This window comes from Tursiops truncatus, chromosome 12 (assembly GCF_011762595.2).
Source record: "Tursiops truncatus isolate mTurTru1 chromosome 12, mTurTru1.mat.Y, whole genome shotgun sequence".
Lineage (NCBI taxonomy): Eukaryota > Metazoa > Chordata > Mammalia > Artiodactyla > Delphinidae > Tursiops > Tursiops truncatus.
In genome coordinates, this window is record NC_047045.1 from 8301597 (window position 1) to 8328786 (window position 27190).

Here is a 27190-nt window from a genome sequence, read left to right on the forward strand (position 1 = left end):
CACGTTGGTGGATAATTTTTTAGATGTAGAAATGGAGGCTCTAAGAGAATACACAATTTAAATTTAGAAATAGATCGACAAATCGCTCTCCATACAGGTTGTATCATTTACACTTCCACCAGCTATGTGTGCAAGTCTGTGGATCTTTGAACTTACTGCTCTTTGCCACCCTGACAGGGGACAACTTGCTTTTCTAGGGTCTTTACCTATGAGTCGATGTCCAAGGTCTTGGAGAGCAGATATATTTGAATTCACTAGGGAGTGTTGGCCTGTCAGGTGGTCTTCTGCCTCCTGGCCAATACTTAGTGCTGTTAGACTTCTAACTCACTCCAGTAGGTGAAGGGGGAATAATATTTCAGTGTGGTTTTAATTTCCCTAATTACTAATAAGGTTGAACATTTTTTTCTTCGTGTACCCATGAACCATTCTTGGTTCTTCACCAATGAAATGTCAGTTGTGTCTTTTGCCCAATTTCTATTGGGTTGTCTTTTTAAAAAATATTCTGATACCCGTCCTCCGTGAAGTATATGTGTTGTAAAAATCACTCCCAAATTTGTTCTTATCTTTCTACTCTCCTTATGATATCTTTCCATGAACAGAAGTTCTTAATTTTACATTCATTTAATGTATCCACCCTGAACTTTATGATTTATGCCTTTTATACTTATTTATGAAATCCTTTCCGGCCCTAATGTAAAAAAGGTAGATTCTTACACTATTTTCTAAAAGTTTTAGAGTTCTGTCTTTCATAGCGAAGTCTTTAATCTGCTTGAAGTTAAACTCTTATATGGTGAGAGATAGGAATCCCCTTTGGTATTCACTCTGTGGATAAATAATTGGTTCATTACTTTTTATTGGGTGGTTTATTGAATAGTTTCTCCTTTTACCACTGATCTTCAGCTCTCTCTCTATCATAAGTCAAGTTTTCATACCTGCGTGGTTCTGCTCTGGACTCTCTTCCCTCTTCCTGGTATACCTGTCCTGACCACCTCGATACTGCACTACCTTAATTACTATAGTTTCATAAGTTTTCATACCTCATGGGACCAATTCCTCCACTTTATCCTTCCTTTAGTGCTTTGCTCTTCCATAGAAATTTGAGAGTTTATCAAGTCTTCCAAAAGTCCTGCTTGGAGTTGCATAGCACAGGGAGATCAGCTCGGTGCTTTGTGACCACCTAGAGGGGTGGGATAGGGAGGGTGAGAGGGAGACGCAAGAGGGAGGAGATATGGGGATGTATGTATACATATAGCTGATTCACTTTGCTATACAGCAGCGACTAACATAACATTGTAAAGCAATTATATTCCAATAAAGATGTTAAAAAAGAATCCTGCTTGGGGTTCTGTTGAATTGCAGTTAATCTATAAGTCAATTGAGAAAGGACTGCCATTTTTAAAATATTGAGTCTTCCTAGCCAATAACATATATATATATATATATATATATATAAAATATATATTATATATGTTACTTTACTGGTTTTTTTTTACTGCTTTAAAAAATTATAATTGTTTTCATGATTGGCTTTCACATATTTAGACTTTTCCTTAAATAATTTGTTGCCATTAAATAATTTTGTTGCTATTGAAAATGGTGTCTTTAGAAGCTAATCACGCATGGTGAATAGAAAAGTGATTGACTTCTTAATATTGGTTTAGTACCCAGCAAAAGTGTACCTTCTTCTGCGTTTTCACACAGAAACACAGCAAAGTAATAAGCCCACGGAAACGTTTTAAATGGCCAAGTCAAGGCGGCATTTGCAAATAATGGCAGATTTGCAAGTAATGACAGATTTGTTTCATCCTTTAGGATCTTAATGCCTCTAGAAAAGGTCTAAGAGAAGTGGCAATAGGAGGCATCTCTGTTTCTTAATCCCAAAGATAATGTTTTCAGCATTCCAGGATAAAGTGTATTTGCTATGTTTTATTCTCTGTATATACTTTTAATGAAATTAAGGGATGTTCCCTTCTATTCCTAGTTTGCCAAAGGGCTTTATTTTTAAACTTCAGTTTTTATCTTTGTGAGAAATGATGAAATTACTATACTTTCATTTTCTGCATTGTTTCTTCTTTTGCCTCCACCATGCTTTATGCTGATGATATGTTGACCTTTACATATGACGCACTTATACCTTTTCCTAGTGGTTTAATTTCTTTAATTGCTATTTTTATCCCTATCTGTAAAACGTGAGGAATTCAGTGTACTTCTTTATCTCTCACCGTTCAGTTCTTTTCTTCCTAAATTTTATTAGTTGTATCATGGTAATATTGTCTATATTTATTTATTTAGATTCTCTTCTTCAATCATAATCCCTACATTTGTTTTAGCTTTTTTCCTATAGTTAGATTTAGGACTTACTGCCAGTCTGTCCTTTGTAGTTTTGTCATCATCTTTTGTTTGGCTAAAAGGTGTCCTCTAACAATATCTTCAAGAATTGCTTGTAGCAGCTATATTCTCAGGGATTTTTTTTCTGTTTATACTTGAACAATAATTTGTTGAGTATAAATTCTTGAGTTATATATTCTTTCCTTAGTAACTTTTTGGCTTTGGAGTATTACACTATTTTCTAGGGTCTCATGAAAAAGACATTTTTCCTTTAATAGATGAATGTTTTGCCTTGAGGTCCACATAATTCTTTCGTTACAAATGAAGTTCAGTCACATTTCCAGGAGATGTCACAGTCTTAACGGTTTTGTTTCACTTTTTTTTTCCCCTTGGGACATGGCATGTAGTTTCCAGTGCAGGTTCAAATCTAACTTTCGTTTTTGAAAAGTGTCTTGTACACAACATTGTAAATCAACTATAATTCAATTCTAAAAAATTTTTTAAAAAAGTATCTTGAATTATATCTTTCCTGTTCTATTATTTCAGTTAAAAAATTCGTTTTTTGGTGGTGAACAAGAGAGAACCACGTAAGATCTCCTTTTAAAATCTTCTATATTTATCAGTTTAACTGTAATTATTTTTAAGTCTTCATTTCCATTTTATTTGCTTGTATTTCTCAGTCCTGTCCTCTGGGTCCCTTTTGGTGGTTTTAGTGGTGTCTGTTATCTTTGGTGGTTGTTCCTGGCGTGGCCTTCATTTTGGTAATGATATTGTTTTTTCTCTTCTTTCCTGGATGCTGTAACTCCTTGTGTTGTCTCTCCAGGCTCCATCTGAGTCCTGGCTCTGCTCCAAGCTCCCCGTTTATCCTGGCAGCTGCTTCTTAATATAGTTATGAATTCCTGCTGGTATATTAGCTCACAACCTCATCTGTCTTGTGGCAACATTTTCAAGGTGCCATGTTTCGGGAATTCTCCTTATGTATAGTCTTATAAGTGTGAATTATTATTATTATTATTTTTTTTTTTTTGCGGTACGCGGGCCTCTCACTGTTGCAGCCTCTCCCGTTGTGGAGCACAGGCTCCGGACGCACAGGCTCAGCGGCCATGGCTCATGGGCCCAGCCGCTCCGCGGCATGTGGGATCTTCCTGGACCGGGGCACGAACCCGTGTCCCCTGCATCGGCAGGCGGACTCCCAGCAACTGCGCCACCGGGAAAGCCAAGTGTGAATTATTTTGATCTTGATTTCTCTCTTCCTAATTGATACGGCAGCTGCAAACTCCTCCTGATGGGGTATCACTCCTCTGTCTTGTCTCACTGACCCTCTATGTCCTACATTTATAGACCATCGGTATGGTTCTTTACTCATTCCCATCTTCTCTAATTTTCCTTTGTGCCAAACCAGGTCTAGGCAAGCTCCCTCCTCTCTCCCATATGCACCCTTCCCGTTGATGTTGCCCGTCAGATGGTACCACTTACTTGATAGTATTGTGCTTTCTCCTTGGGTTTGAGCTCTGTAGCCATGGGCATCCTCTCTCAGCATCTTCCAGGGCCCATCTCGACTGTCATGCCTCTGACGGCTCTTACTTCAGTACTAGTTTCAGTGAAGATAGAATTTGCATTTCTGTCTCTCATCCTCCTTATTGCTTTTAGATGATATTTTAGAAAAGAAGAACTGCCACCTTGACTTGGCCATATAAAACCTTTCTAGGGACTTCTTACTCTGCTGTTGGAACCGTCTAATCCTGGGCCCATCTCCAGCTCCATCCCACCTTCCAGGCCTCTGTTGCTGTGGTTCAGGAAATGTGCATGCCCAGCCCCTTGCCCCATGGGTTGCCGGTACTGCCTGCCACAAGAGACTCTGAAGAATGCCTCTGGGTATTAATCCGTGATGATGGGTGAAACTTTGCCCTTTAAAAGAAAAGAAATTGTGTCAGTACTTTTAGTCACTCTTGAGAAAACTAATTAGATCCTGAACTATTCCTATGAGATTTGAAAGCTCTGTATTTTTATATCTAGCAATAGAAGAGCTTGCAACTCTCTCCTTGAAAAAAGACCAATCCGTGCTCAATTCTGAGGCTCACACTCCAGGCATTTCCTGCTCTCAAGGTATGACATCCGAGCTGCAAGACTCATAGTGGCTCTCCAGTAATTTTCTTACATGAATGCATATCCGTGGCTTCCTAAACTGGGACTAATACAATCAAGACCATACTTCTATTACTTCTGTATGTAACCACAGTCTAAATTAAAACAACAACAAAAAAGAAAAATAAAAGAAGGGTTGCACAGTGATGCGATCACACACACACAACCACGCGTGAGTCACTTAGCTGAAGTCTCATTTGTAAAGTGGGAATGACAACCTATCCTCACAGCGTTGTTAAAAGGGGCAAAGAGGAAAACGCATGTCAAGTGCTGCATAAACTACAAGAGTCGCACCAGTGCTGGGTGCAGTTGCATTTTTCGCTGCTGGGGTGGCGGCTGCCTGAGCCCTCAGACACTGGCCGGCAGAGAAAGATGACCTCTGACCGCAGCCCCGGAGTGTCGGGGGCTGGCCAGGAGACACAGTCTCACAGCTCACAGCTGTGGGACGGCCCCTGCCAATCCTCTCACCCACAGTCTCCTCTGGTTTTTTGTTTATTTTTAAGTTTTATTTTGGCTGTGTTGGGTCTTCGTTGCTGTGCCTGAGCTTTTCTCTAGTTGCGGTGAGTAGGGGCTACTCTTTGTTGCGATGCACGGGCTTCTCATTGCGGTGGCTTCTCTTGTTGCGGAGCACGAGCTCTAGGCGTGGGCTTCAGTAGTGTGGTGCATGGACTCAGTAGTTGTGGCTCACGGGCTCAGTAGTTGCGGCTCGTGGGCTCTAGAGTGCAGGCTCAGTAGTTGTAGCACATGGGCTCAGTAGTTGCGGCTCATGGGCTCTAGAGCGCAGGCTCAGTAGTTGTGGTGCACAGGCTTAGTTGCTCCGTGGCATATGGGATCTTTCCAGACCAGGGCTCGAACCCATGTCCCCTGCGTTGGCAGGCGGATTCTTTTATTTATTTATTTATTTTTACATCTTTGTTGGAGTATAATTGCTTTACAATGGTGTGTTAGTTTCTGCTTTATAACAAAGTGAATCAGTTATACATATACATATGTTCCCATATCTCTTCCCTCTTCCCACCCTCCCTATCCCACCCCTCCAGGCAGTCACAAAGTACCGAGCTGAGCTGATCTCCCTGTGCTATGCGGCTGCTTCCCACTAGCTATCTACCTTACGTTTGGTAGGGCAGGCGGATTCTTAACCACTGCGTCACCAGGGAAGCCCTGGTGTTTTGTTTAAATTAAAGTAGTTTTATTTTAAATTTCAAAGTTACTTTTTTTCATACAACTAAGATATAAAATTTAAATCATGTATATGAATACAAAGATGCACATGAGTGCTTTAAACACCGAAGATATCTAGTTGCAGCATAATATATATTTTTAAACCACTGGGCCGCCAGTGGTGCTGTCAGCTCAGTGCTGTGAGAAGCACGCTGACCAGGCCGATAGGATCGTGCTCCCTGTTTCCTGGGCCTCGGTTGTCTGCGTGTCTTTGAGCTAGGATGCTTCCTGCGCGTGCACGAGGGGTAAGATGCAGAGAGCACGGGCTCTGGGGTCAGGCTGCCTGGATTCCAGCCCCGACGCTGCCACCAATAAAGTGTGCTGTGAGGCAAGTTCTTAATTTCTCTGTGTCTTGCTTTCTTCTTCTATAAAAAGCGTATAAAGATGCCAATAATACTACCTCAGCCTGGGTTTTTAAGGAGTAAAGTAGGTAATGTACATAAAGTGTCTGGCAAGCAGCACTTAGTAAATACATAACATTAATCTTATGATAGAGCGGAATGTTATCTTGTTAATGAAATACTAATGAGAAGGGGCCGATTCTTGATACTGAGACCCCAGAGGAGACTGTGGGTGAGAGGATTGGCAGGGGCCGTCCCACAGCTGTGAACTGTGAGACGGTGTTGCCTGGCCAGCCCCCGACACTCCGGGGCTGCGGTCAGAGGTCATCTTTCTCTGCCGGCCAGTGTCTGAGGGCTCAGGCAGCTGCCACCCCAGCAGCAAAAAATGCAGCTGCACCCAGCACTGGTGCGACTCTTGTAGTTTATGCAGCACTTGACATGCATTTTCCTCTTTGCCCCTTTTAACAACGCTGCGAGGATAGGTTATCAGTCCCACTTAACGAATTAGACTTCAGCTAAATGACTCACGCACGGTTGTGCTTCTGGGGAGATGCAGAATCTGTCCTCAGACCGATGTCTTGGCCATGGAGGCATTTGGACATTGGCCACAAGAGCCTCTGAAACAGACTCTCCACTGAGCTCCTGAAACCCTGGGGCCTGTAAGAATGACAAGGGAACTTTTAACATGTGGATTCCTAGGCCCATGGCTGGAGGGTCTGAGGTCGGGAAGGCGCCTGGGAGCCTGCCAGCTTCGTGGGCCCAGAGGTCCGTCAGCATCTTCCAGGCCCCGTCTGCTCTGCACTGCATTTGGCTGGCCTTCCTGCAAGATTATAGTTTGGATGTACGTTCATCTCTTAGTTTCACTGGACACAGAGTCAGATGGTTCTCCTCTAGCCCAGGAAACTACACTGGTGAGGGAGAGGGGTGAGTAAGACAGACAGAGCCATTGCCCTCAGGGGTTCGGAGATGGTGCCCTGCTGCAGTGCCACCAGGCTGGCACGTTCGTCTGAGCATCGGTTGCCCCAGTCCTGCCCCTTCTGTGATTTTGCTTGTGGGTAGCTGTGTACGTAGCCCTGTATTTGTCATCAGCACAATCTGGGGAGACATCTGATTCTGTGCTTATGAAGGTCCCATGTTTGACTGACCCAGATTTAAATCACATAAAAGTCATGTGGAGTTAACAGGGACCCATACGTGTTCACATGTGACGCTTCCCCTTTATGTCATTTCCCCGCACAGCATCGTCCTTTCCTCCCAGGCATGGTGGGAAATATCTCCCCACAGCATCTTGGATGATAAATGCTGTGACTGTATGTTGGATCAGTGACATTACTTATCAAGCTCTTTTGCTTATCTGTGTTACTGGATTCTCCAATCGACCTGGTGAGGTGGAGAGAAGAATTAGTTGTTTGTTTACAGAGAGGAGACAGAGGTTGAGGGAAGCTGGGCTTGACCGTTATTACCCAGCTCGTTGGTGGAGGAGCTGGAAGCAAAGCCCCTTCCTCTGGCCCCCGATGCAGGGCTGTTCCAGGGCATCCAGCACAGAACAGATCAGGGCCCGTCGAGCAAAGCTGCGGAGGCTGGAACCTGCCGGCGCTGAGCCAGGCCCCACACCATCAGCGTGGGCGTGCAGTGCTCTCTGTGTAGTGGCACCTATGGACGACCGTGCTGCCTGGTCCCCAAAGCTGTGTTCTGAAGACAGATGGTGGCAAGCTGAGCAAATCGCAGGGCAAGAGCCGCACGCCCATTAAGGATAGGTGACATGAGCACCTGTAAATCTGTCCATAGGCCTTACAGGGCAACACATGCGTGCACCACAGGAGACCAAACCCAGCAGCTGAACGCCTTTGAAATCCAACAAGAAAACTCATCTCAAGCAAGGACTAGAGCTTCTATCAGAGAGAGATTAAACGTCAGGGTCTACTTCTACCATTTTCTTCCTTAGCAGTGTTGACCTTCCTTTCCTAAAATAAGAGTTAATAACTGCATGTGTTTTTCAGAAGGTAAGCTAATTCCTTCTTCGTTCTGTTTGATCACCTTTATTGGAACACCTTTTTATTTGAACACATAAAATACCGGAGAGAGTCAACGCAAGGCTGTGTGAACTGGTTAGTAACACACAGTTATTAACAGATAGAGTCATTAGGGAATTTAAAGATACAGTTCCAGAGTGAACAGTGTCTAAAGCTGGCTGTAAGCCCTCTTCGAATATTTACTTTACCACCCAAGCAGCTGGAGGTGGAGAGTATGATGCACCAGCTTTAGACGTGACTTCACAGCAAATAAAGCAGTTTTCTGAAAATCAATAGAGTGACTACAATTACCACGTGCATTACTTGCAAGGTATTAAGCACCATAAATCAAACATGTCAGCTGGAAAATAACGACCCTGTTATGTGAAAACGAGAAAGCACGTTATCAGCTGAGGAATTGGCCAGAATCTCATTCTAAGCTTTCTTAGGAAAATAAGTAGTTGCTGCTTGTTTTTTGTTTTGTTTTTTGCATCACTTTTAAGGCCGTTTGTCACAGTCTGACAAAGTAAAATATACAGTTTTGTAATCACTGACAGACAGTTGGAAGGGAGAAGAAATGCAGTCATGCTGAAAGGTTGGCCTGGAGTTGTCTCCACTCAGGTGGCAGAGGTAGGCCTGGAAGGGGGGGGTCGCGCTCAGTGCAGCCCCCAGCTCCACCGAGCCCAGGCTGGGCCAGGACAGCTGAGGAGGAAGTGCCTGACGTGCTAATTTTTTTTTTTTTTTGCGGTACGCGGGCCTCTCACTGTTGTGGCCTCTCCCGTTGCAGAGCACAGGCTCCGGACGCGCAGGCTCAGAGGCCATGGCTCACGGGCCCAGCCGCTCCGCGGCATGTGGGATCTTCCTGGACCGGGGCACGAACCCGTGTCCCCTGCATCGGCAGGCGGACTCTCAACCACTGCGCTACCAGGGAAGCCCCCTGACGTGCTAATTAATTTGCATCCTGGAAGGTCAGGGTTGGAGAATCTGCAGGAAAACTCCACTGTGAGCACCCCCGTGATGCTCACGGCCTTTCTACCACCCCCAGCGATGGCCACATGCTCAGGCCCACGAAGCCCTCTCGTCCTTCCATTTCTGACCGGTAGGAATTTCTGAAACGTGGTTCAGCCCCCTTGGGACCGCATGGCATCATCTCAAGAATTTGCAGGTCGCCTTCTCCAAGGTAAGCAACCTTCGTTTCTCCAGCTGTTCCTCAGCTCTCATGGTTTCCAACCCTTCACTTTTCTGTTTGGGCTTCGCCAGATGGGCTCCAGTATCCACTTTCTCCTTGAAGGGTGGCGTCCACATGTGGAATGTCATGGTCAGCCTGACTCACGCAGAGGACGGTGAGCCTAATACTTTCCTCATTCCTGGTGTTTCATTTCGTGCAGCTAATGAACAACTTTGGGTTCTAAAGCCTATCTTGTAATAAGCTATAATGGAAAAGAATCTAAAAAAGAATATATATATCACTTTGCTGTATACCTGAAACCAACCAATCACTGTAAATCAAATATATTTCAGCCCTATTGTATAGCATAGGGATTCAATATCCTGGGATAAACCATAATAGAAAGACTAAAAAAAAAGAATATATATATGTATAACGGAGTTGCTTTGCTGTACAGCAGAAATTAACACAACATTGTAAATCAATTATATTTCAATAAAAAATAAATTTAAAAAAAATCGGGCTTCCCTGGTGGCACAGTGGTTGGGAGTCCGCCTGCCGATTCAGGGGACATGGGTTCGTGCCCCGGTCCGGGAGGATCCCACGTGCCGCGGAGCGGCTGGGCCCGTGAGCCATGGCCGCTGAGCCTGCGCGTCCGGAGCCTGTGCTCCATAACGGGAGAGGCCACAGCAGTGAGAGGCCCGCGTACCGCAAAAAAAAAAAGCAAGAAAAGCTTGGAGTGAAATCTTTCAATGTTGAAAGAAAACAACAACAAAAATCGCGGCCAACCTAGATTTACGTATTCAGCAAAATTACCCTTTAAAAGTGAACAAAAACTAAATATTTTTTCAAACAAAACAAAACAAAAAGTATATTTCAATAAAAATTAAAAAATGCAGCCTGTAGGTGATTCATATGCATGAGATAACGCTGATTGACTCATTCAGTATTAACTGAGCCCTCACTATGTGTCAGGCGCTGGGTGCATCTGCCCACCAGGACTCTCTAAGAGGGCGGACGATCTAAATGTAATGCATTAGAAACTGGCATGAAGAAGGCTGGGGTCAGACGGAGGAGGGCACCTCCACCTGTCAGGCGGTATTGGTTATCGGAGTGGTGGGCCTGGAGGAGGACTGGGGGCCCGGGCGGCTTCTGGGAAGACGCGGAGCCGGGCTGGTTCGTGATGGACGGTGGGAGGTTAGGGAGACTAGCAAATACAGGAAGCAAAAGTGAACACCTGGGACCCACACACCTGAGCGCTGGTGGTCGGCAGTGCTGGGAGATGGAAGAAGAGGCTTGAGAGGAACCTGATGTCGTCGTTGCCAGAGGATTTGGATTTTATTCTGAGCACAGAGGGAAAGCATTGGACGCTCTGCTGAGCACGTGTGGGAAGCCTCCAGGGGAGCAGGCGTGGAGATCCGCCAGAGCCCTGCGCTGGCACAGCGGGGACCACAGGACACAGAAGGCGGACACCGGGCCTGAGTGACAGGGCGCCCGGGGAGCTTCTATACAGCTTTATACGGTAATACCGGTTGCTTTGGGTGCTGAGCTCTCCGTGCACAGGAAGGGTTAATCCAGCTCAGTGTCGTCCGGCTCCTAGCGCAGACCTCCCGGAGAAGGATGAGTTAGAATCCTCAGTGATCTTAGTAATGGGCTCATCTTAGTTTGCAAATATCAAATTTTAGTAATCTTCGATAACTAATTTAGCAGTTACTGTAAGTAACTCTTTTTCAGAGACTCTAAAAAGGAGGGTCTCTGGAGCTGCTCATCATTTTATTTGTCTCTAAGCATCAAAGCCGGGACATGCAGTTTGGGAACACTTTGAAGACTCTCAGGGGGTCTTTTGTAATAGACAACAATCCTCCAGATGGACACTCTTGAATTAATTTGCAGTCGTTCGCCTTGTCACTTAACCCATTACGAGCCATAAAATTGCGTTGCCGCCTCTTCCCCCGTTCTCCGTCTTGTCCACAAATACCTCACGAGAGACTTTGTTATAATTTCTTCAGGCACCATCAGCTTGAGCTGGTGTATTGACTACACCTAATATTTATTAAGCACTTTACATGGACGATTGTCCTTTAATGCTCGGAGAATCCCTGTTGGGGACGTGATTTTAGCGCGAAGCTTGGGGGAGGTAAGTAACGGCACAGGGTCTGCGAGCTAATGGAAGGGCAGGATACACGGGGGACCTCGGAAAACTGGTCCCTGCTCGCTCTGCGGAAGAGTTTCACGCTTCCTGGAGGGAGCAGAAATGAGAGTGTGCGAGTATTCCTGACCTTGGCAGAGAAAAAGGGGCTCTGTTCTTCTCTCACGCCCAAAGGTATCCCCCTGTAGCCCAGATGGGGCGCTGGTTGCTGTCTGCATCCTGGTCGCCCCGCGGGGCTCAGCATCTTCCGACCTGGCTGGCTGGTCCCCTCCCTGCAGCTGCTGGTCCCTGGAGCCCCAGTGCCCCTTGGGGGGACGGACACCTCCATCCAGGAAAACCCCTCCTGCCTCACCCTCGCTGAGACATAGGGTGGTCTCGGGCTGCCCTCTGGGGTCTGGCTGGGACCCAGGGAAGCTGCTCCTTTGCTCTTTCTCTGGGCTGAGACTTCTCTCCTCTCATCTGCCTTCTCATCCCTCTGATTCCGCCAGGGACCCCTCCCTGTTCCCATCCCTCTCAGTCTGTTTCTTCTTCTTTGTCTCTCTGCCCATTACCCGAGCCCGCCACATCTAGATTCATACCCGCCCCCCTCCTCTGCCGTCTGGGAACTTTTGTTACACAGATGCAAGATTTACCCTCTCTGGGACTTCTCTGGCTGTCCAGTGGTTAAGACTTCGTCTTCCAATGCAAGGGATGTGGGTTCGATCCCTGGTCGGGGAACTAAGATCCCACATGCCTCGAGACCAAAAACATAAAAACTGAAGCAATATTGTAACAAATTCAATAAAGACTTTAAAAATGGTCCACATCAAAAAAAAAAAAAAAAAAAAGATTTGCCCTACATCTTTCCTCCTCTGCCCAGTCTGCACAGGAAATATGGTCGGCCTGTCAATACTTGTTCTTACTAAGAATCTACACTGGTTCCCAGTGATCCAGGCGTCCTTTCCTAAGCCTTCCCAAACCATCCTTTGGAGAAGTAATCTTGGAATCTAGCTGCAGTTTATAGTACGAATGTCTACAGTTCATAAAATTTCTAGTTTTGACAAAAATGAGAACAATTTTTGCCCATCTTCAGGCATGGAGCCCAGGCAGTGGGTCAGGGACCTTATCTGCTGGTCTTCCCACCTCTGGGACATAATTCATCAAGACCCAAGACTGAAGCCACGGAGAGCGCTAGAGGCTGCCTTCCTCAAGCCCCCAACCCCTCTTAACAATGTTCTGTTTCGTTGGGAGAAGATCACTCCCATCGACAGAGAAACCGAGAGTAGAGTGTCAGGGGCGGGCGTTTGGTGTCCTGCTGCAGCACACCACGCACCCCAAATCGATAGTTTGCGTTTACCCCCTGGAGCCTGGCTTAGTTAACCCTTTTAGTTTACAGCTGAGGCAACCAGTAAGCGCCAGAACTGGAATCCACGTTTCTTGCCTCCTAGTCATACAACTTTCCATTTTTGAATTAAGTTTTGCTACCATGTTCTCAAATTGAATATATGTTGATCAAACATATTATATGCATTTGGAACTTTAGGTCTTCAAAGAGTTTTCCAATTCTTTCTTATTTAAAGGAATTTATTTAGGGACACCTTCCCAATTTATCTCATACTATGTAGCAAAACAAATGCAATATTCAAAGATTGTGGAGAATAGTAAAGATGATACATTGGCATATAGTTTGGCATCGCTGGGGTCTTAGCTGTATTGCGGACGTTGGTGCTGGTCTTTGAGTTTACAAAGAACATTGATAGGATAGCCCCTTAAAACCCATTCTTTGAAATTCAGCTTGAAATACCAAAACATAATTGAATATAGATATAATCATGTGTTATTTTATTCTGAAATCATGCACCTTCAGCAAGATGGTCATCCACAAAATCCTTCCATCACCAAATGGGAGTGAAGACTTTCTCAGTGGGTGTGTCCCAGGATTGATATGAAACGTGGACCAGTGACGAGTGATGGGGGTGCTAATGGAGACCTCAACACAGGTGTTTCCTTAGTGCCTTTCACAGGAGGAACATCAGGTTTATCTGAGGCTGTTCCTTTAGAGGGCCTGGAGGTAGGTACAGGAAGGTAAAATCCTACTGGATGACGGACACAGTAAGGCCGCGACCGCAGAGCCAGAAGAGAAGGGCTCTCCTCACCACACACGCGCTTAAATCCATCCTAATCTGTGGGTAAAAAGTTCCAATATGGTGGAATTTCATCCTTTAACATTTATTGGCTCTTCAAATAAAGGAAGAGAGCAGTGGATTAGATTAAGAAATAAGATGTGATTGCCATGGCAGGTAGAATTCCTGCGAGGGGTGTGCTCTGTTGCTGGGATGGAACAAACACAAGGCAAGGAGCTGAGGGCAGCTTCCAGGAGCCGAGGATGTTGCTCGGTTGACAGCCAACAGGACAACGGGGACCTCAGTCCTACAACCACTAGGACATGAGGGAGCTTGGCAGAAATTATTCTAGTCGAGGCTCTAGATGACATCTCTAGCTGACATCTTGGTTTCAGCCTGGGGAGACCCTGAGCAGGGGACCCAGCTAAACTGTGCCAGACTCCTGACCCCTGGACATGATGAGATAATGCACCTGTGTTGTTGTAAGCTGCTAAATTTGTGGTAGTTTGTTACACAGCAACAGAAAATGAATACAACTGTGCTCAGGTTTTCTCTGAAATTAACTGGGTTTTCCTTAGGTCCATTTAAGAGTACTCTGAACCCACTAGATGGAAGAGTCAGCCTCACAGCAGGGCTCAGTGACGGTGGAAAGCCAACTTGGAGGTGAAAGTTGGTGTGACAAACCTAGAAAATCTTTAGCTATCACTATGGGATAAGCATAGTGATCATGGGCATGGACATTGGAATCTGGACTCTCCCACCTCACTATTTATTTATGGGGCATTGGTTAAGTTACTAAAGCCCTTGTCTAAATTGGGATACAAATATTTACCTTGTATATTTACTTGTGCAGTTTTAGTGAGATACAGCATTTAGCACAGCACCGGCACATAGTAAGTATTTAATACTGATCACTATTATTATTGTTCTAATTAAACAGGAAAAGCTGTGGGGATTGTTAAAGGACCACGATAGCAAGAAGGAGAAAAAAAAAGCAAAGCACACCCAGGGGAAAATGCATCTATGTGCCAGGTTTTGCTGTGGGTCACCAGCTATCACAGGTACACAGCAGCCAGATTTTGTTCATGGGAAAACCTTCAAAGAGCCTGGAGACAGAGCGAGTAGCATTTTTTTTTTTTTGCAGTGAAATAGATTGCATCCCCAGGTTATGGGTCAGTCACCCAAGGCTTATTCAGATTCTGTTCCTGTTTTGAATTTAATGTTCCGTCTATCTCACTGAACCCGAGGCCACTCAAAAGTGAAGCTGAAACTACAGATGATGAAGTAGTGGAACGCACAGGAGAAAAAGGAAGGGAGTCCCAAGACACGGCTTTCCGACCTGACTCCATTGGCGGAAGGCTCCGGGGGCATCACCTCTAACAGGGAGATCGTGTCTCTCTATTCATACGGGACTTCAGAAACACAGGAGAAGGGGAAAAAAAGACTTGGTATCTAGAGACTTTTTTCCCCCAAATTTAATGGGCCCAGTGCACGCCACCTTTCCAAACACTGGAACAGGGAATACACGCAAAGGTTAAACCCATTAATGTTTTATGTCCATGTATTTCTGATAGAATTTTGTTATAAAATGGAAGATGTTTGAATGTTTATGAATTTAGTGTTAGATGCATAAACATATATGAATGGGTACAAATAGAACGTATTCAGTGTTTTTTAAAATTGAAGTATAGGTGATTTACAGTGTTGTGTTAGTTTCAGGTGTACAACAAAGTGAATCAGTTATGCATGTATATATATCTTTTCATATTCTTTTCCATTATAATTTATTACAAGATATTATAGAGTTCCCTGTGCTATATGGTAGGTACTTGTTGTTCATCTGTTTTATATATAGTAGTGTGTACATGTTAATCTCAAACTCCTAATTTATCTCCTCCCTGGCGCTGCCCCCGCTACCCCCTCTGCTAACCATCAATTTGTTTTCTACGTCTGTGAGTCTATTTCTGTTTTGTAAAAAAGTTCATTTGTATCATATTTTAGATTCCACATGTAAGCAATGTCATATGATATTTGTCTTTCTCTGTCTGACTTACTTCACTTAGTAGGATCATCTCCAGGTCCATCCATGTTGCTGCAAATGGTACAGTTTTTTTTTTTAATTTCTGAAAAGTCTCTAAGGTGGTGTCAATTTATTCTTATTTTGTTTCAAGAGTATCTACACTGTGGGTGGTATCTATATGGATATTAAATGTTAGTTTTCGCTAACATCACCAAACACAGGAAAAAATATAACTTTAACATTTTCATCTTACACAAAATATTTATTACTTAGTGTCTCTCTTTAAATACAAAAAACATTAAGAATTGAGCAACCCTCAAGGACTAGTTCTTATCTTGTTTTTTTTCATATCTTTTCCATGGCCCTCTCTAGAGCCACAGAGTACTGGCCAGTGTCTGTGGAAGGAATGAAATATTTCAGACTCTGTTCTCCAAGAAGGAGGCTGCATTGAGATGCAAAGCCCGGCGGCCACCTTCACGGGGTCTTGGCAAAATCATGGCCCCTGTGCTGTGGTTTCCTGTGTGAAAAACAAGATGGCAGCCCTGTTCCCTTCTAACTCCGCCATACGGGATTTTAATGAAGCAAGGAAAATTCCCTGAAGTAGGACAATCGAGTTTTTTTTATGAATATGCAAGAGAATACACACCATACAACTAGTAGGGCTTGTGGAGTGTGTGTGTATAGGAGGGGGGCTTTCAGGCTGCCTCTTGCATTTTTGACTAAATCTGCTTCAGAGTTTCCAAAGAGCTATCAAAAGTGATCTGTTGGAGAAAGCCTCTTTTCCTCTCCTTGAAAAAGTGACCTGTGATCTACTGGCAATGATTTCAGAGGACATTAATTGTAGGTCACGTGCGTTAGTGGGAGAATGTGTGCGCGTGCATGCTCACCTGCCATCACCTCCCTATTTGTGTTGTTATAATTATGATCAAGGGAATCATCGCCATCAAACTCCTGTGGCAACAGTTCACTCACAGAGCCTTCCTTTTTTTTTTTTTTCGTGTTTTATGTCTGAAAAGGAGGGGATTCGGGAGAATGGAAACGACTCTTCTTTCCAGCCGCTTTGTCCTCAGGTATCAAGCATCACAGGTTTCAAGAGCAAAGGAGGAATGTGAAGGGTGGGAGTAAAAGGAATCATCCTTTGAAAACTAATGTCAAATGATAAAAATAAGTTCCTAAAAGACAGAGCACCTTTTGATGCAGAGCGAGCTTTGATTCCAACAGTGCTGGCTCTTGTTGGAACCAGCACAGAGAAATGAAAGCCTTGGCTATTTCGACCCTTAGACACCTACCCCAGAAAATGCTGCTGGAACCAGTTACTGGGCATGTTACAGGTTTCTGCCATCGGCTCTGCCAAAGATGCCATCTGCTCAGAGACACCCAGCCCTGACCTGTTGGCTTCCTGACCTGCACAGTCCCGGGTTAGGAGGCAGCCCCTCATACAGGCAGATTGCCCCCACCCCATGCCCCGAGCTAATTTCACACTGAGACGGCTTAGATAGCTAATGGGTGAGCTGGACTGCAGCACATCCAGAAAATGAGGTCACGCGAGCCGCCAGCCCTCCAGTCTCTCTTGGGTAATGAACCGCCGAGAAATGCATTGAATGGGTCCACATTTAAGAAGACATCGACAAATATATAATTTTTTACAACTGTGGCTTGTACCTGACCATGGAAAAAAGCTTTCCAAATGAAAAATTATAAACCCTGATGTTGTGAAACAGAACTGTCATCCTCAAGTTACTTGGAATCAGGTCACTGGAAAGACAGACCAAGTTACTTCTCAGAAAAATGGCTTGAATGTGAAAGGGGGTCAGAATTCTGGATGTTCCAATACCAGATCTTTGCCCACTGGACACACTGATTCTTTGAGAGTTTTTTGTTTGCTGAGGAAGATGTGAGTGACCTCTTTGAGAAACTGCAGCAGGGAAAGGGGGTGAAAAGCATTTGGGGATGGGGAGAGGAGATGTGGGTGGGCCTTCTGGTCAACTCATTACCAGCCCTGTCTCTTGGAGCTAGTTTCTTAACCTCTGCATCTCAGCATCCTCATCTGTAAAACAAAGGTGAGAGTACCCTTCTGATCTACCTCATCGAACTTTGAACATTGAAAAGATAATACATATAGAAGTCTTTGATACATATAAAACCCTTCCCTACAACACTGCAGGGTAACAAGCACTGAATGCTTTTAAGACTGCAAAGTCATTTGTGTATGATCGTAGTTTTGTATTGCTCAGCGAAAGATTCTTAAGAGAGCGTATCCAGGCTCTGAAATCAGCACTCAGAGAGATCGTGTTGACCTCAATAAAAGCTCAGATTGAACCAAACCCTTTTCTTGCCTTATTCCGAACTTCCAGGTGGCTGCGGCTCCTGTTTCTTGAGTCCCCATATGGGGCATTCAGTAGATTTCGTGCTACTCAGGGGACATCAAAACTTCTCCTTCTCGCGTCCAGATTTTGGACATTGACTTCAGAGATTTAGCTGGCGCATGTTCTCTTCAACCCTGGCTGATAATAGAAAAACGCTCCCGCTTTTTAGGATTTCTTAAGATTGTAACAATTGTTATCTACAATCTCTGGTCTCGCAAAGCATATTTTCATTTTCAAAATTACCCAGCAGATTTCCAAGGCCTAATTTGGAACGTTACACAAAAGACGTTTTTGGAAGGAGTAATATGAAATATGAAGTATTCTATCTTAACACACTTCCGAGCTTTGGAACCTTTGCAAAATGCTTAGATCCCTGCAAACTAAATTAAAGTTTCCTCTGCTCCTGATTTAGGGATTAAGTGTAGAAATTCTGACTTGGAACACTGGGTAGCATAAAAGTCTTAGCCATGTTTTGAGAACGTTAAGACTTGGATGATGGAAAACAAAACTACAGCTGTCTCAGAGGAAACTTACCAACTTTTTAAGATACTTCTCTTGAAACCAGAATTTTCATTCTTCTCGCTAATAATTGAAAACAAGTCCTATTGTATAAAAACAGAAAATAAGTGTATCTAATACCTATGCCACAAGCTTGAAAATATATGCTAGGGAAAAAAAGTTGTTTCTGTTTTATTACAGATTCTTAGGTTGGGTGTAATCAACATGCGTTTTACTGACCCTTTAGGAATTTAATTACTTGCTGTAGTCTCCAAAGAATAAGCAAGTGACCCCCTGTATTATTAAAATAGCTAATCTACAGCCCAGCTTTGTCATCTTTTCTTTCCAATAGGCTTGATAACATTTCTCCCGAAAGGATCATTTGCGTACTCGTGGTATGTAAAATACGGGAATTGGCAGAGAGAGCTATAATTGAGGGAAAGTGTGACTTTGGCCCTCTCCTTTGCAAGGGCCCCATTTGAGGGTAACTTGCATTATTCTCTAGAATTATCCCCCAATCACCCTCTGTGCCATCTGGAAAGTCAGAAGCCCTGCTTTCCAATATGTGCACTGATGAATGTAGGTTCTTGGAAATTCTCACAGCCTCATGTAATTAAAGGGAGTCCCTTTTTGGCTCCTTTGCTCATCTCGAAAGCAGAGCTCAGTTGTAACTTCCAGTACCCAAGTGGCTCCTTATGACACCCACATATACGTGCTACCTAGTCCCTAGGTAGCATCCCACCTGGGTGTAAAATGAGAAATCTGAGTTACCAGAGAATTTGGGTCTTTTTGGTCTTGTGCTAAGGAGATAATAGATCTAGATTTAGAACCGCAGAGCTGGAGGGAAGCTTACAGATTATAAAGTCCAATTCCTCATTTTAAACAAAAGCATCTAAGGCCCTAAGAAATTAGGTGGCCTGCTCAAGGCCACAGAGAGGATGTCTAGTGTTGGTGGCTTTTTTTTTTCATGTAATAATTAATATTTTCTACCTGGAGACTTTACTGATGAGTTTCCATAAAGGAGGGAAAATATTCTATTTAAAACCCATCCAGCCAATCAACCAACCAACCAACCAACCAACCTGAAGCCCCTTGTTTCTGTGTGTGTGTAAATATACTATATATGCCTCTGTGGTCTACTGTGCACTTGCAGAGATGGGCTGACTGTATGGAGAGGGAGGGGCTATGTCTAGGAATTCTCGTGTATATCATCAGCATCATACAGGATACTGAATTTCCTGCCAAGAACACTCATTACTCCTTGAGGATCAATGAACAGTATGTGGGTATAGACCGACAGCAAAATAACTGTTCAAATGATTTTGAGATCCTGTTTTGCAACTTCTGTTCATAGCTTTCATTCATGTGTGTGTATCATCATTCACAACATTTTGGATTTCTACAGCTCAACTGGGTCTCATGAGATAACATATTCACTAAAAATAGGAACATAGAATTAGTAACAGATTAGCACTTAAAGCAATGATAACAATGATTGAATAAAATCAGTAAAAACTGTGCATCTGCACATTTTGAATGGCGAAGTAAGAGTGGGCATTCAAATCACATATGATGCCATGATTGTGATGTCACGATTTTTCATTTTTGCACATTTTGGGTTGTACCCTGAAACCACATGAAACAAACCCAAATTTGTTTCTTCTTGATGTATTCTTTTCTTTCCCCACTCTTTGAACCTTTTGATGATCACAAAACAACTGATAGACTTTTCCTGGGGAACAACTTTTAAAGATGTGTTATTGTCCACAGAGGTACCACAGTGACACCAGCAACCTACTCCTTTTCACCCCATCTCTCTCACACAAGGGGTGTGACATCCTGCACTTGATGCTGCCCATGTGCATCTGGTTCCTCTATGCTGCCACCAGCTTATTTGTTTTGGAGTCTTTATTTTTGTAACTCTAACAATAAGACTAATGATAAATTCTAATAATAAAATATTCAGTGCACAGAATGAAGAAGAAGTAACTGCTTAATTACTAGTCTTAAAATCATGTCCCTACTGTGAATAAACGATGAATAAACAAAATGCATGCGTACCTTGGCTTTCAAAAATCAGCTTTAATGAGTTGTTTTCTGGAAAAGCTATAATACTCTGATCATCTCCCAAGGGTATTGTCTTGTTCAGTTAAAGCGACACACATATTTAGTGTCTCAAGTTAGAAAGTCTTGAAATAGAGATTTTTATAGTGCACTACATACACCAGGGTCAAAAACCACCTTAGCAAAACCATTTTAGTGAAAACAACGACCATAAGTACTTTTGTACAATAAATACTATTGCCTGGGCGTTTTCATTATTGAGTGTCATGACTGATATAAAATCATAAATAATTCATATACTATAGAAAGGAGGCCTTAGGGAGAGGGAAATTGCTTCTCTCTCCATGTGTGTGTGTGTGTGCGTGTGTGTGTGTGTATGTGTGTGTGTATGTGTGTGCATATGTATGTATGCGTATGTGTATAACTTATTTTCTTTCACAGAAGCCTATATGGATAAAACAACTTAATCTGCTATATTCTTGTTGCAAAGTGATTAATTTATGAAGAAATCAATAAATCCAAAATAATCTGTCTTGAAAAGCTGTCTGAACAGATGGAAGAATATGAGAGAACACCCTGCTGGTGGTGGAGGGGCTGAAGGGGAGGAGAAAGAGCTGGGAAGAGAGACAGCCCCTTCCCCGGGAAGGAATTTGTATCTTGTTAATTCCAGTAGGAATTCTGTGATTCTTTCGTCACCACCCTCTGTTTCGCCCAAATAAACAACACTTTAACCCTTCTTTCCTCTCTTCTTGAATTGATATATTTCTATGATAAAGCTATTTTGTTTTACACTGAAGGTGTGGAAACACATCACAATATAATTTAAAGCTATGTAAGACATTGTTATTCCAGATGTAGAAAGAAGGCTTTGAATACTGAGTCCCTCATTATCTTCACAGTTTCTTTGCCTTAGTTTAAAGGGGAAACGTTGTGTTATGCTGTAGAGATATCAGTGCCGGGGTTGAGCTGAGGATGATGATGTGTAATGTATTAGCGTACATTTCCAGTTTCCCGTGAAATTGCCTATGATGGGGTCGAAATTCTCAGGACACTTAGAACCATCCGACTCAGATTTAGTCGACCAGGTGAACACAAAGATGGCTGCTGTGGGCGGGGGGAGGGTAAACCACACTTAGGTTTGAGAATTATGATGGAACATAAATTCACTTGTGAGGTTTGGATTTATGGAAGCTGTCTGAAAATATTGACCCCTGCTATTAGAAAGTATAATAGCCAGTCGACTTCCCCAGCTTTGGATCTTAATCTTTCCTAGGACACTATATTGTGATAAGTGGGACTTGAAAGGACTGAGTTTCATCTGGCTTATTGTATATTTATTACATCTAAATAATTGGTGAAAAGTACTTCCTCTCCTCAGTAGAAATACACTAAATATTTTATGTATTCTACATTGAAATGGAAGGAGTTCTAAGAAAACAAATCCTGGATCATTTCCAAAAAGTGATAATAACAACATTATGTGATCATTATAGTCATTTGTAAATACAAGTATGATAAATGCAACAGCTGCTTGAATGAACTTAGGATGGTTGCATTTTATTAATGAGGGAAGTTGTTCATTGCAGCACTTGGAGTAATGTAATCTCGGCTTGGTCTTGACCTGTTAATTGATCAAAAAATCTAAGCAGAGTAAATCTAAATAGTATCCTCCTACACAATAATTTAAAAACCACTCACTTGCTTTCCATGCTGTCTCTGCTTATTGACCTCAATACATAACGGGATGTGGAATCACGTACACAGCTTTCCATTAGCATTGTGTAAAGTGCCAGGGTTCACCCCAGACATGAGTCTCTGAAGAGCATCTTGAAGCCACGGCTGCTGGAATGCACTTCCAAATGATATCCAGGCTGATTTGCAACTTCTGTTTGTAACTCTATGTACTGGTATGAATACATCATTATTCATTGTTACTATAGCAATTTTAATACAATAGTTTGGCTAGACCCTTGTTATCATTCCTATGTCATAATATAACTTATAGTACATTGTAACAGTAAAAATTACAGATTGCATTTCAGAATAATTAAAATTAGTGGAAAGTAGTAGACAGGATTTTGTAGGTTTTTCTTTTTCTTTTTCTTCTTTTGATCAGAGAGGTTTATTGCGGGGCGAAGCAAGGAGAATGGGTGGCTCATGCTCAACAAATACGAACTCAGGATTTTGTGCATTTTGGAAGGCCCAAGAAAAGATGGCCTTGCATCTATTCTCATGGGCGGTCAGCAAGCTCTATCAGTTCCCAGCCTGCAGTGCTGACAACTCCGGATGATGGCTGTGCTGAGTGCCAATGCCACAGGGCTCACCTTTCAGATGAAGGTGGGTGGGATGAGCATCTCCCATCTGAGCAAGTAGATCCTCCTTTTAGTTCCTCTGGGTCCAAAGTAGGAAGTTGTTTTAGGTCCACATCCAGGCTCCGTGTACTGAGACACGTGGGTGAAAAGACGGTGGATTCGTCCTTGTTTTGAATCACCTCTACTCTTGTCCTTGTTCTCTCCAGTTCAACCATGAGCAGCGGTGGCCTCTCTAGAATGCAAGAAGCCATATTGCTTTAGGAAGGGTCAGTGGTTTTGCTTTGAGTAGGAGATTCATGTTGCATCTTTTCAGGAAGTGAACAGATGCTTTCGTCACTGAACACAAGGAAGGTGTATGGACACAATTAGAACCGTGTGTCCCTTCAGGGTTTCGTTCCTTTCTCTCTGGTCATGTCAGCTCTTGCCTCTGGGCTGGCCTTGAATCCCATTGTGCACAGGAAGTGCTCCCTGCAGCTCCCAAGGTGCACGGTCCCTTCTGAGCCTTCTGATAAATCCTCAAAGTAACCTTATGAGATACATGCCATTGTGATCCCTGTGATATGTACAGGGAACCTGAGACCCAGAGAAGCCATGAAACTTGCCCAAAGTCACACAGGGAGAGAGGATTCAAGCCAGGTTTCAGCTTCTGTTCTCTGCAAATTTATTTTGTTGAAGTATAGTTGATTTATAATGTGTTAATTTCTACTGTACAGCAGAGTGATTCAGTTATACATATACATACATTCTTTTTCATATTCTTTTCCATTATGATTTATCCCAGGATATTGAATAGAGTTCCCTGTGCTCTACAATAGGACCTTGTTGTTTATCCATTCACTATATACCAGTTTGCATCTACTAATCCCAAACTCCTCGTCCATCCCTCCCCCACCTCCCTCCCCCTTGACAACCACACGTCTGTTCTCTATGTCTATGTTCAGATCCCTCTTCTGAACTCATGTTTCTAATAGGATGACTGGCCTTGACCCAAGGAGGGCAACTTTGGTGGTCGTCTGTCTGCCAGGCACTCACAGTGGGCCTGGAGGCGGGGGTCACCTTTGAAAGAATATTCCGAGGGAAAAGCTATGGTGTTTAAAATTTTTATTTTATTTTTTAAAATTCAAGTTAGCTCTTGTGGGTTAAAAAGTTAAAACGTATGAAGAACATGTTCATTAAGCAGCTTGGAGATAAGCAGCTTGGAGAGGAACCTGCCAGCAGAAATGGAATCCTATTTTCTTTAACAAAAACCTTTGTGAGAGGTTTGGAATAGACTTGTTTTATTGTTGAAAAGCCAAGATTCCTCTCCAGATAATAATAATGATGACTATGAAAAGTGCATTGCATACGTTGGAAATTTAATGCTCTCAGCAACTTTATGAGCTAGGCACCACAAGAATGTTCATTCTGCAGACAATATGAGGCTTAGAAACATTGAGTAACTTACCCAAGTACACACAGGGAGTAGAGAGGGACAAGGCTGATGGTCCAACTCAAATCTCACCGGATTCCAAAAACCAGCCTCTTTAGTACAGACCTAGCTGCCTCTTCAGTCATGAAGAGGCTACCCTAATTTTGGAAGGCCAAGTTGCCTTTAACCAGGGAATTTAGCTTCGAAGGGAAAGCATGGATGTTTCTGTATCTACCAGTGGCATCAAAATACCCTGAGACTTTTTCTTCACTGGTTTGCAAAAAGTAATAAGAAAGATGTTATGACAGCATCCTATCCAGGTCGGAGTTACTGTGAGCTGTGGGGATAGCCACTGTTGAATTTACCTTCATGTCCCTGGTACCTAGTGCAGCATCTGGCATGTCTAGTCAATGGTGTGTGCTGAATGAATGTCCAAATGAATGAGCTCTCCCCTCATTATCCTCCTGCTTATCTAATGATTTGGGTTTTAGTTTAACTTTTTGACTCATTAATACATTTACATGGTTCAAAATCCCAAAGACACAAGCATACAATGAAACCTCCCTGCCTGCCCCTGCCACTGTGTTCCAGCGACCCAGCTCCTCTCTCCACGGGCAATCACGTTATTGGTTTCTTGCATCTACTTCCATACATTTAATGCATATTTAAGCAAAAATCAACACATATCCCTTTAACACAATCTGGTTCTTAAAAACAATATATTCATTATAAAGAGGTAAGGCTTATTAAAAATTTGAACTATGCAGGAAAGTAGAAAAAGAAAAAAATTCTAATATCTCAATAATTCATTAGAAACCTTGGAGGGTATTTTCTTCCACCTGATGGAATTATTAGGTCCCCTTTAATTACTCTGTTTCCCTGACTCTATGTCTAATCCAGGTATTCACAAAGCCTGGCCAGGTTTCAGTGGACTTGCTCTTCACTTTGGTCGCTGCAGTGGAGGACACTTTTCGTGGTGACTCAGGAGGTGGGGACTTCCAGCGTCTGGAGTCTCCTGCTTTCTGCCACAAACCGTGGCAGGAGGGGGACGTGGAAGACGCTGTTAAGTATTTTGCAACCCGCATCTTGAGGGGGTCCTTTTTTTTTTTACATCTTTATCAGAGTATAATTGCTTTACAATGTTGTGTTAGTATAACGAAGTGAATCAGCTATACGTATACATATATCCCCATATCCCCTCCTTCTTGCGTCTCCCTTCCACCCTCCCTATCCCACCCCTCTAGGTGGTCACAAAGCACCGAGCTGATCTCCCTGAGCTATGCAGCTGCTTCCCACTAGCTATCTATTTTACATTTGGTAGTGTATATATGTCAATGCTACTCTCTCACTTCATCCCCGCCTCCCCTTCCCCACCATATCCTCAAGTCTGTTCTCTTCATCTGCGTCCTTATTCCTGCCCTGCCACTAGGTTCAACAGTACCATTTTTCTAGACTTCATATATATGCATTAGCATATGGTATTTGTTTTTCTCTTTCTGACGTACTTCACTCTGTATGATAGACTCTAGGTCCATCCACCTCACTTCAAATAACTCAATTTCATTCCTTTTTATGGCTGAGTAATATTCCATTGCATATATGTGTCACATCTCCTTTATCCATTCATCTGTTGATGGACATATAGGTTGGTTCCATGTCCTGGTTATTGTAAACAGTGCTGCAAAAAACATGGTGGTACATGTATCTTTTTTTTTTTTTTTTTTGCAGTACGCTGGCCTCTCACTGTTGTGGCCTCTCTCATTGCGGAGCACAGGCTCTGGATGCACAGGCTCAGTGGCCATGGCTCACAGGCCCAGCTGCTCCGTGGCATGTGGGATCTTCCTGGATCGGGGCACGAACCTGTGTCCCCTGCATCAGCAGGCAGACTCTCAACCACTGCGCCACCAGGGAAGTCCCCATGTATCTTTCTGAATTACGTTTTTCTCAAGGTATATGCCCAGTAGTGGGACTGCTGGGTCGTATGGTAGTTCTATTTTTAGATTTTTAAGGAACCTCCATACTGTTCTCCATAGTGGCTGTATCAATCTATATTCCCACAGACAGTGCAGGAGGGTTCCCTTTTCTCCACACCCTCTCCAGAATTTATTGTTTGTAGATTTTCTGATGATGGCCATTCTGACTGGTGTGAGGTGATACCTTATTGTGGTTTTGATTTGCATTTCTCTAATGATTAGTGATGTTGAGCATCCTTTCATGTGTTTGTTGGCAGTCTGTATATCTTCTTTGGAGAAATGTCTATTTAGGTCTTCCGCCTATTTTTGGATTGGGTTGCTCGTTTTATTGGTATTGAGCTGCATGAGCTGTTTGTATATTTTGGAGATTAATCCCCTGTCAGTTGCTTCATTTGCAAATATTTTCTCCCATTCTGAGGGTTGTCTTTTCGTCTTGTTCATGGTTTCCTTTGCTGTGCAAAAGCTTTTAAGTTTCATAAGGTCCCATTTGTTTATTTTTACTTCTATTTCCATTACTCTAGGAGGTGAGTCAAAAAGGATCTTGCTGTGATTTATGTCATAGAGTGTTCTGCCTATGTTTTCCTCTAAGAGTTTTATAGTCTCTGGCCTTATATTTAGGTCTTTAATCCATTTTGAGTTTATTTTTGTGTATGGTGTTAGGAAGTGTTCTAATTTCATTCTTTTACACACAGCTGTCCAGTTTTCCCAGCACCACTTATTGAAGAGGCTGTCTTTCCTCCATTGTATATTCTTGCCTCCTTTGGCAAAGATAAGGTGACCATATGTGCATGGGTTTATCTTTGGGCTTTCTGTCCTGTTCCATTGATCTATATTTCTGTTTTTGTGCTTGTACCATACTGTCTTGATTACTGTAGGTTTGTAGTATAATCTGAAGTCAGGGAGCCTGATTCCTCCGGCTCCGTTTTTCTTTCTCAAGATTGCTTTGGCTATTTGGGGTCTTTTGTGTTTCCATACAAAATTGTGAATTTTTTTGTTCTAGTTCTGTAAAAAATGCCATTGGTAATTTGAAGGGATTGCATTGAATGTGTACATTGTTTTGGGTAGTATAGTCATTTTCACAAT